This window comes from Salmo trutta, chromosome 19, assembly GCF_901001165.1.
Source record: "Salmo trutta chromosome 19, fSalTru1.1, whole genome shotgun sequence".
Classification (NCBI taxonomy): domain Eukaryota; kingdom Metazoa; phylum Chordata; class Actinopteri; order Salmoniformes; family Salmonidae; genus Salmo; species Salmo trutta.
Window position 1 is genome coordinate 8,440,805 of NC_042975.1, and position 10,201 is coordinate 8,451,005.

A 10,201-nucleotide genomic window follows, 5' to 3' on the forward strand; every position below is an offset into this window, starting at 1 on the left:
AGCCAAAAACAATCACACAGCCATTTTCCAAGCAAGCATATATGTCACAAAACCCCCAAAACACAGCTAAATGAAGCACTAACCTTTGATGATCTTCATCAGATGACACTCCTAGGACATTATGTTATACAATACATGCATGTTTTATTCAATCAAGTTCATATTTATATCCAAAAACATCTTTTTACATTAGCATGTGATGTTCAGAACATGTATTCCCACCCAAAACTTCCGGTGAATTTACTAAATTACTCATCATAAACGTTGACAAAGTACATAACAATTTTTTAAAGAATTATAGATACAGAACTTCTTTATGCAATCGCTATGTCAGATTTTGAAATAGCTTTTCGGCGAAAGCACATTTTGCAATATTCTGAGTACATAGCTCAGCCATCACAGCTAGCTATTTTGACACCCGCCAAGTTTGGGGCTCACTAAACTCAGAATTACTATTAGAAAAATTGTATTACCTTTGCTGATCTTCGTCAGAATGCACTCCCAGGACTGCTACTTCCACAAGAAATGTTGTTTTTGTTCCAAATAATCCATAGTTATGTCCAAATACCTCCGTTTTGTTCGTGCGTTCAGGTCACTATCCAAAGGGTAACGCGCGAGCGCATTTCGAGACATAAAAATTCAAAATGTTCCTTTACCGTACTTAGAAGCATGTCAAACGCTGTTTAAAATCAATTTTTATGGTATTTTTCTCGTAAAATAGCGATAATATTCCAACCGGACAATAGTGTATTCATTCAAAGAGGAAAAGAAAAAACAGCGTGGTCTCGTGAATGCGCATATCCAATCTCTTAGTCACCAGGCACACCACTGACAAACTGAGCTACTGTACTCTGCCCAGAAACAGGAGACGCCTCAATCCGCTTTCTGAAGGCTTTAGAGAGAATGGAAGCCTTAGAAAGTGCTACGTAACAGCACAGATACTGTAGTTTCGATAGAGAACCAAAAGAAGAACTACAAATTCTCAGACAGGCCACTTCCTGCTTGGAATCGTCTCAGATTTTTGCCTGCCATATGAGTTCTGTTATACTCACAGACACCATTCAAACAGTTTTAGAAACTTCAGAGTGTTTTCTATCCAAATCTACTAATAATATGCATATTCTCATTTGGGCAAGAGTAGTAACCAGTTTAAATCGGGTATGTTTTTTTCATCCGGCCGTGAAAATACTGCCCCCTGTCCCAAACAGGTTAAACAGTAAGTCTGCTCATAGATTATGCATGTATGAACTACACATTGACACATTCAGTCCAAAGTGAGAGGTTTAAAAAAATACTTTCTTAGTCACCAAAGTCCCGAAACATGTTGTTACGTTTCCCAGCAAGAAAACCAAAAATGTCGCTCAAACAGAAGGGGGAACTAACAAAGAGTCACTGACCAACAACCAAAATGAAACAGGTGAGTTTTTTCGGTGGGATTCTGAAAGACACTCATGGTAGTGTCCACTGAAAGTTGACTAGCAACAACTGGGACATAAAAGTCACCCACCATGAACGCCCACTAAATTTGTCCAAGAAGAGGGAAACAAAATAAAAAACACACACCAAACTTAAAGATAGGAAGCAAACTAAAATGTGAACCAATCACTGCACACTATGTGCTAGTGTGTTAAAAGTCTAACCTCAAAACATAAATGGAAAATCCAAAACCTGTAAACAATGTCTTCAAGCCTATCGATGTTTTAGAATGTTCAAGATAGTGTGGAAAATATAATCAAATAGATCATGTATGTATTTTTTTATGTTAAAATGTTGAAAGATGTTTTTGATATGACAAAACAAATTGCCCAATACTGTCCAAATCACAGATATTTTTTTTTTTAAATAGTTAAATCCCTCGATTGACAGGATCACATTTTAGCATGCTCCTAATGATTTCAAAATATCTGTGGATTATAATGATATATACAGTAACATGTAACAGAACAGTGCTTGCATCAGCCATACATTCCATTCAAAATGGTAGAGTTCTATTTGAATGGCCATATGTCGGTGGTGGTTCCATTGGTTCCATTGGTTCCATGGTTCCATTTTCAACATTCTAAGTACAGGGAAGTAAGTAGAGCGCACACAAAGAGGAGTTACTATCACTCAAGCAGATTTAAATGCATATTCCCATGAAACTGAGTGAGATCAAATGGTTATGGTTGGCCATTCAGATCCAGCTTGGACGTTTCACCCGTAAAACAAGAAGAATTATAATTTTTCAATTGACAGTGCTTGATGGCATATTTTGAAATTAGGTAGGCCTAATTTGGTATTTGAGGGTATTAAAAATACAAAATTCAAAATGTCTTTGTCAATGTGTGTAGGCATAGGCAGATACTGCGTTTGGATGATGCATTTTATGCATATAAAATTATATTATTCAGTGGGCTACGGTGCAAACATTGATTGAGAAATGAAATTAATTATTTTGCGCTCTGGAACCCCCCAAAAATAACACTACAGCACTGAGAGTAATAGGTTAAATCTGCAATGACGCTATAGATAAACATCTTTATTTAGACTTTTCATTACTTGTGAAGGCTGAAAGGTCTCATCATAAAAACAGTTTGTTATCATGGGTTACCTGTCTTTCTGCTTGACGTAATGCATTCCTATGGGATTTTACCTAAAGTGATATGTACACTCTTAGAAAAAAAAATATCTAAAAGTGTTCTTCGGCTGTCCCCACAGGAGAACCCTTTGAAGAACCCTTTTTGGTTCCAGGTAGAACCCTTTTTGAGGTCCATCTAGAACACTTTTCAAAGCCTTCTACCTGGAACCAAAAAGGTTTCTACTTGGAACCAAAAAGGGTTCTTCTATAGGGACAGCAGAAGAACCCATTTGGAACCCTTTTTCTAAGAGTGTACAGGGCAGGTTTCCTGTCACATTTCTTAAAATTGACACAAAACAGAATATCATACACTACTGTATATATACAAAAGTATGTGGACATCCCTTCAAATTAGTGGATTCTACTATTTCAGCCACACCCGTTGTTGTATAAAACAGGTGTATAAAATCAAACACACACCCATGCATTCTCCATAGACAAACATTGGCAGTAGACTGGCCTTACCTAAGAACGCATTTACTTTCAACGTGGCACCATCATATGATGCCACATTTCCAACAAGTACGTTCGTCAAATTTCTGCCCTGCTAAAGCTGTCCCAGTCAACTGTAAGTGCTGTTATTGTGAAGTGGAAACGTCTAGGCTCAGCCACAAAGTGGTAGACCGCACAAGCTCACAGAGAACGGGACCACCGAGTGCTGAAGCATTTAGCGTGTAAAAATCTTCTGTCCTCAGTTGCATCACCTGCTATCGAGTTTCAAACTGCCTCTGGAAGCACTATAGCCAAAAAATACTTCTTAACCTGTTTGGGCTAGGGGGCAGTATTGAGAATTTTGGAAAAAATATGTGCCCATTTTTAACTGCCTCCTACACCAACTCAGAAGCTAGAATATGCATATTATTGTTCAGGTTTGGATAGAAAACACTCTGAATTTTCTAAAACTGTTTGAATGGTGTCTGTGAGTATAACAGAACTCCTATGGCAGGCAAAAACCTGACAAGGTTTCATGCAGGAAGTACCCTGTCTGACAAGGAGTCGTGCATCTTGCATCTGTTTATTGAAAAGTAAGGATCTTAGCTGTAACGTGACAATTCCCAGGGCTCCGATAGGCTCTCAGAACCCGGGAAATACCTGAAGGTTGACGAGGCAGCCTCAGGCTGAAACACATTATCGCCTTTGGTAAGTGGCGGATCAGAGGACCTTTGAATGAGGCGCGTGCACGATTCGCTCCTGAGGAGAAATTTAATTCGGCTGTTTAGGCTCATTGCATATTCCCGGTCGGAATATTATCGCTTTTCTACGAGATAAATGGCATAAAAATTGGTTTTAAACAGCGGTTGACATGCTTCAAAGTACGGTAATGGAATATTTAGACATTTTTTGTCACGCCAATGCGCCATGCGCAAGACCGTGATGTAGCATTCTGATAGTGTCTAGAACTCACGAACAAAACGTCGCTGTTTGGATATAACGATGGATTATTTGGGACCAAACCAACATTTGTTATTGAAGTAGAAGTCCTGGCAGTGTATTCTGACGAAGAACAAGCAAGGTAAGAACATTTTTCTTATAGGAAATGTTATTTTGGTGGAGGCTGACCTGGGTGGGTGTCTAAATAGCTAGCCCTGTGATGCCGGGCTATGTACTTAGATTATTGCAAAATGTGCTTAATCCGAAAAGCTATTTTAAAATCGGACATATCGAGTGCATAGAGGAGTAATGTATCTATAATTCTTAAAATAATTGTTATGCTTTTTGTGAACGTTTATCGTGAGTAATTTAGCAAACTGTTAGTAAATTCCCCGGAAGTTTGCGGGGGTTATGCTTTTTCTGAACGTCACATGCTAATGTAAAAAGCTGTTTTTTGATATAAATATGAACTTGATTGAACAGACATGCATGTATTGTATAACACAATGTCCTAGGTGTGTCATCTGATGAAGATCATAAAAGGTTAGTGCTGCATTTAGCTGTGGTTTGGGTTTATGTGACATGATATGCTAGCTTGAAAAATGGGTGTCTGATTATTTCTGGCTGGGCACTCTGCTGACATAATCTAATGTTTTGCTTTCGTTGTAAAGCCTTTTTGAAATCGGACAGTGTGGTTAGATTAACGAGATTCTTGTCTTTAAATAGCTGTAAAATAGTCATATGTTTGAGAAATTGAAGTAATAGTATTTCTAACGATTCAAAAATCGCGCCACTGGATTTCAGTGGCTGTTACGTAGGTGGGACGAGTTCGTCCCACATGCGCCAGAGAGGTTAAGACATGCCATTTTTTTTGTATAGTAGCTGGACTATCGTCAAAATGACCTCAATATGAACCCCCATGAAGGTTTATTTAGTGGGTAGTCATTTTGATTTTGTTTGGAATTATTTTACCCTATTTTCTTCTAAAAGACAATCCAAATGGCAGCCATTTTATTAAAATGGCCTCCCCAGTTGACTGACAAGTTTTCCAGATTGCCTCCAATCTTTAAAATGTTCCTTAAAGTATCTAGTAATACTGTACCAAGTTTGATACTTTTATCATGAAGTGCATGATCTTGGGTATATTTGGGTATATCTGCTGGACTAATAGGTTAGTGTTTCTGCAGTAGGCTGCTACGTGACTAATCTCGTTCCTAGACACTTCCACCCAAATGCGCTGTGCACAATAACCCTAACCCAAAGGTTGTTATGTCATCTGTCCTACTTTCTGCCTCAGGTCCAGTGCAGGGATTCACTCTCAAGCATTAGTCTATCCAGCCTGCCTGCCATTAGTCTATCCAGTCTGTCAGCCATTAGTCTATACAGCCTCTGGAGTTCTAAAACGGATTAAATAGTTTTTTCCCCTCATCAATCTACACACAATACCTCATAATGACATCACAATACCTCATAATGACATCACAATACCTCATAATGACATCACAATACTTCATAATGACAAAGCAAAAACATGGTTTTATACATTTTTGCAAATAGATAAAACATAAAAACCGGAAATATTACATTTACATAAGTATTCAGACCCTTTCCTCAGTACTTTGTTGAAGCACCTTTGGCAGTGATTACAGCCTCAAGTCTTCTTGGGTATGATGCTACAAGCGTGGCACACCTGTATTTGGGGAGTTTCTCCCATTCTTCTCTGCAGTTCATCTCAAGCTCTGTCAGGTTGGATGGAGAGCGTCGCTGCACAGCTATTTTCAGGTCTCTCCAGAGATGTTCGATCGGGCTCATGTCCGGGCTCTGGCTGGGCCACTCAAGGACATTCAGAGACTTGTCCCAAAGCCACTTCTGTGTTGTCTTGGCTGTGTGCTTTGGGTCGTTGTCCTGTTTGAAGGTGAACCTTCTCCCCAGTCTGAGGTCCTGAGCGCTCTGGAGCAGGTTTTCATCAGGGACCTCTCTGTAGTTTGCTCTGTTCATCTTTCCCTCGATCCTGACTAATCTCTCAGTCCCTGCTGCTGAAAAACATCCCCACAGCATGATGCTGCCACCACCATGCTTCAGCGTAGGGATGGTGCCAGGTTTCTTCCAGACGTGACGCTTGGCATTCAGGTCAAAGAGTTCAATCTTGGTTTCATCAGACCAGAGAATATTGCTTCTCATGGTCTGAGAGTCCTTTAGGTGCCTTTTGGCAAACTTCAAGTGGACTGTCATGTGCCTTTTACTGAGGAGTGGCTTCCGTCTGGCCACTCTACCGTAAAGACCTGATTGGTGGAGTGCTGCAGAGATGGTTCTCCCATCTCCACAGAGGAACTCTAGAGCTCTGTCAAGAGTTACCATCGGGTTCTTGGTCACCTCCCTGATCAAGGCCCTTCACTCCTGATTGCTCAGTTTGGCCAGGCGGCCAGCTCTAGGAAGAGTCCATTTAAGAATGATGGAGGCCACTGTGTTCTTGGGGACCTTCAATGCTGCAGAAATGTTTTGGTACCATTCCCCAGATCTGAGTTTCGACACAATCCTGTCTTGGAGCTCTACGGACAATTCCTTCGACCTCATGACTTGGTCTGACATGCACTGTCAACTGTGGGACCTGATATATACAGGTGTGTGCCTTTCCAAATCATGTCCAATCGTTTGAATTTACAACAGGTGAACTCCAATCAAGTTGTAGAAACATCTCAACGATGATCAATGGAAAAAGGATGCACCTGAGCTCAAGTCTAATAGCAAAGGGTCTGAAAGGGGGTCTGACCCCGAAAGGGGGTCTGACCCTGAAAGGGTCTGAATAGGTATTTCTGTTTTTTTATTTGTAATACATTTTGCAAAAAAATCTAAAAACCTGTTTTCACTTTGTCATTATGGGGTATTGTGTGTAGATTGATGAGGATTTTATTTTATTTTATCCATTTTAGAATAGGGCTGTAACGTAACAAAATGTAGAAAAAGTCAAGCGGTCTGAATACTTTCCGAATTCTTTGTATGCGTGTAAATGTACTGCATTTTGGCAATGCAATAGGTTTCTGATAGTCTTCCGAACAGTAATCATCTATTAAGTGCCCTCCAGGACATCTACAGCACTCAGTGTCACAGAAAGGCCAAGAAGATCATCAAGGACCTCAGCGATCCGAGCCACACTCTGTTCAACATCTAGAAGGTGAAGACAGTACAGGTGCATCATGGCTTGGACTGACAGTCTGTTAATTTAAACAGCTTCGATCTCCAGGCCAAACAGTCTGATGGCCTGATACCCTGTACAGTGTACTCCCAGTACTCTGCCCTGAACCTTAGGCATTGTTACGGCTACCACCCGGTACTCTACCCTACACCTTAGAGACTGCTTCCCTATGTAAAGAATGTCAAGTCATTGCACACTGGTCACTTTAATAATGTTTACATACTGTTTTACCCACTTTATATGTATAAACTGTATTCTATTCATGGCTCATCCTATATACAGTAACTTCTCCGGTACACACATTTTCTATTCAGGTACTGTCCATACTGTCTTTACCAATGATTTATATACACTAGATGATTGACGGGGGCTCTGTTTTGAAGCCACTGCACCTCCATCTTGGCACCATTGTAAAAAAGATTTAGGAACCTATAGAAATGCATTTATTAATGTCTACATTTGTTTTTCCACGTTTACTATATTACAGACACCTTCAAGCATACTTAAACAATATTGTGTGAGCTAAACATATATATACAGTGTGTGTCTTTTTAAATTTCTTTACATAAAACAAACTTTTTTCCATTTTTCCTTTCTGGGGCGGTTGGGCCAGTAACCTGAAGGTTGCTGGATCAAATCCTCGAGCTGACATGGTAAAAATCTGTTGTTCTACCTCTGAACAAGGCATTTAACTGTTCCCTGGTAGGCAGTCATTGTAAATAAGAATTTGTTCTTCACTGACTTGCCTAGTTAAATAAAGGTTACATTTATAAAAGTATATTTTTTGAAAGTTCTAATGTTACTGTCCCCACTACAACAACAAAAATACTTAAAGATGCACTATGCAGAAATCACTCTGCCATTTCCTGGTTGCAAAAATGTAAATAGTTTGCCTAATTTTAGTTTATGTATGGTATAGTATAGGGTAAAGAATCATTGTACCATCTAAATATCTTTCCATTACCAAAAATATTGTATTTTCAGCTGTTTGAAGCTGGTGTGCAAAACCAAAAGTAAAAGCCACAATACCAAAATGGGAATGGGAAGCATAGAAATGGCACACATACAGTAGAACCAATCTACCACTTATTAGACTTTCTTTTAATGAGATGACAGATCTATAACACACATTTCTATGTGAATTTTTTGGCCACCGGTCGCCAAAAAAGTGACATATTGCAGCTTTAAATACATGTAATTTTGTCCTTGAAACATTTAATTGAAATACTGTAGAATTGCATTAATTCCGATGGAGGACTGCTCCTACTGGGGAGTACCAATATGGCCGACCGGTGGCTTCAAAGCCTCTCAATGGCCAATACATAGAATCTGCAATCAAGGGTTTATATACATCATTGGTCAATGTATTTTCTGGACTCTGATATTGCTAATTCTGATATGTCTTAATTTCTTGTTCTTTTAGATTATGTGTGCATTGTTATTGTATTGCTAGATATTCCTGCATTGTTGGAGCTAGAAACATAACCACTTCGCTGCACCTAACATCTGTAAAACTGTGTATGCAACCAATAAACTTTGATTTGATATAATGTGAAGTTAAATCATGCAGGCTAGTATTTCAGATAAGAGATGGGAGTAAGGGAAGATACAAGTTTGAAATACATATAGGGGGTGGTACATCACTGCATAAGACCAGTAAATTGTTGTGGTATTTCCCTCTTGTGGTTTGGCAGAGGCGGGAACCCCTTCCCTCCCTCTCCTTAGCATCATTGTGTCCCCATGGCAACGGCCCATAAAGTGCAGCAGATAAGAGAGAGAGGAGAGCTTCCCTCGCTGACAGGACTTCTCCCTGTTACAGGCTCCCTCACAGCTCCGCGTATTCTCCATCTTCTGCAGCTCTACGTAAAATACATGAACATCAGTCAGACAAGTCAAGTGTCTAGTGTGTTTGCATTGGCTCAGCTACAGGATGTCACCATGTTGGCAGCTATGAAACCATACTATATTAAAAAATGCACTGAGGTCCATTCACTGTGCAAGTTGTTTTTATTTTGTTTTAATTTCACCTTTATTTAACCAGGTAGGCCAGTTGAGAACAAGTTCTCATTTACAACTGCAACCTGGCCAAGATAAAGCAAAGCAGTGCGACACAAACAACAACACAGAGTTACTCATGGAATAAACAAACGTACAGTCAATAACACAATAGAAAATATCTATATACAGTGTGTGCAAATGAGGTAAGATTAGGGAGGTAAGGCAATAAATAGGCCGTAGTGGCGAAGTAATTACAATTTAGCAATTAAACAGTGATAGATGTGCAGAAGATGAATGTGCAAGTAGAGATACTGGGGTGCAAAGGAGCAAAAATTAAAAAAAAGAACAATATGGGTATGAGGTAGTTGGATGGGCTATTTACAGATGAGCTGTGTACAGGTGCAATGATCTGTGAGCTGCTCTGACAGCTGATGCTTAAAGTTAGTGAGGGAGATATGAGTCTCCAGCTTCAGGGATTTTTGCAATTTGTTCCAGTCATTGGCAGCAGAGAACTGGAAGGAAAGGCAGCCAAAGCAGGAATAGGCTTTGGGTTTGACCAGTGAAATATACCTGCTGGAGCGCGTGCTACGAGTGGGTGCTGCTATGGTGACCAGTGAGCTGAGATAAGGCGGGGCTTTACCTAGCAAAGACTTATGGATGATCTGGAGCTAGTGGGTTTGGCGACAAATATGAAGCGAGGGCCAGCCAACGAGAGCATAAAGGTCGCAGTGGTGGGTAGTATATGGGGCTTTGGTGACAGAATGGATGACACTGTGATAGACTGCATCCAATTTCCTGAGTAGTGTTGGAGGCTATTTTGTAAATGACATCGCCAAAGTCAAGGATCGGTAGGATGGTCAGTTTTACAAGGGTATGTTTGGCAGCATGAGTGAAGGATGCTTTGTTGCGAAATAGGAAGCCGATTCTAGATTTAATTTTGGATTGGAGATGCTTAATGTGAGTCTGTTAGGAGTGTTTACAGTCTAACCAGACACCTAGGTATTTGTAATTGTCCACATATT